We start from the raw sequence: 1,796 nt of genomic DNA, 5'->3' as shown, positions 1-1,796 counted from the left end.
AGGATTAATGGAGATGTGTCACTAACTTATGCAGTGACCTGAACAGGATAACGTTTGTGTACTTAATCGATAGAACATATTCTTGATTTTTTTATGTCATTTTTCTTTATTCTATATATTTAAGTACCCCATTATTCTCTATTCTTTATATTTCTTGTCCTATATTCTGTACCGTTTGCTCTATTATGTAAACCCCACCTAGACCCTCGTTATGCGTTCAGCAGTAACACATGTAAACTTCAGTTTCCCGTTTGTTTCGGAAATATTTTTTAATAGTCCACTTTCAAATACGCATTGTTAGGTCCCGGAATGAAGGACAAAAAAGATAATTTTTTGAATAAGATGCAACATCTGAACTATACCGCACACATCAATAAATTTTAAAAGATGTGAAAATAAGATTTAAATAGGTTACTATAATCATGTTATCTATAACAAGCTAGTTTTCCACCTTTTAGCTGATACAGTACAACACGACAACAATTTGTTTTGTACACAATTTTTGACTTTTAAGAAAACGGTCACTATATTTATTTTTTTGATTTCACATGAGCTTACTATTCATTTTACTCAGTTTTATCTCTCTCTCTCTCTCTCTCTCTCTCTCTCTCTCTCTCTCTCTCTCGGGAGTATTAATCGATTGTGTCCTAGTTTTTGGTTTCGGCGTACGAGGAAACTGAGTAAAATTTTATATTGTTAAACACACATGACCAGTGTTAGTTTAGATATATTGTAGTCCCAGGTGCAACAAACTAATTCTCGCGAGATGTTTAACCAGAAGTTTTAAGCAACAATGCAATGGAGACATCGCCCATATTTACATTTGAGACTTTCATTTCTACTTCGTCCTGAACATGCATGAAATATTTGCCTCTGGACGTTAAGCAACCACCAATTAATCAATGCATTACTATTTTGTATAGCAGCGGTTTGATAGTCATTTGAAGCGCAGGCACTGTGAGGCATGGGATCTCTTTTTAATGTGTTTGAATGTTTTTAGTATATACTCTTTGATATTTCGACTTCGAATGATTTTTTATTATAAATATATAATGTGTTCTTGCTTTTATTCATACGATAAACAATAACTGTAGTTTATATAATTATGCTGTCCCTTTGTTCCTTTTTTTCCTTAAAATTGTAAAACATTGAATGATTGGTGTTTAACGCCACTTTAAGCACTATTGTGCTATTTCGTGGCGGTCAGTTTTTATTTGCGGAGGAAGCTGGTGTGCCAGGAGAGAACCATAGACTTTCGATAGGAAAACTGACAATCCTTGTCAATTAAGATTGGAGTCAAGCGCACCTGACAAAATAGGAATACAGCATATATAAACTACTGTTATTGTAAGATGAGCAAGAGCACATTAAATAAGTTGAAGCATCAAAGAATTTTTACTAACAAAATTTAAAAATAAAAACGAAAAAAGAGGGGGAGGGGGGTACATGCCCAAAGTGCCTGTGATTTATAGCATCAGTTCAAAGTTTAGAAATGATTGTCTTTTATTATGATTGAAAATCTGTTATGGATTATATATATAGAGAGATAGATTCAGACGTACATGAGCTAATTTTGTACAATTATAGTCATTCCCATATGATAATCCAATTTTCTTTTTTATTGTTTGTATTTCATGTCATAACTTTATATTGTTAATGTATTTAAGTATTCATGCAAATGTCTATACGGATGAATCCATTCCTCATATGATTATCAGGTATTGTTATTTAGTGTTTACCTTCTCAACCACCTGAGATCGATTGTTTCAACTTTGACGTTTGAACGACCCTAATGT

Source organism: Mytilus californianus, unplaced genomic scaffold (genome assembly GCF_021869535.1).
Source record: "Mytilus californianus isolate M0D057914Y unplaced genomic scaffold, xbMytCali1.0.p SCAF_4, whole genome shotgun sequence".
Lineage (NCBI taxonomy): Eukaryota > Metazoa > Mollusca > Bivalvia > Mytilida > Mytilidae > Mytilus > Mytilus californianus.
Note: the sequence above shows the minus strand (reverse complement) of the source record.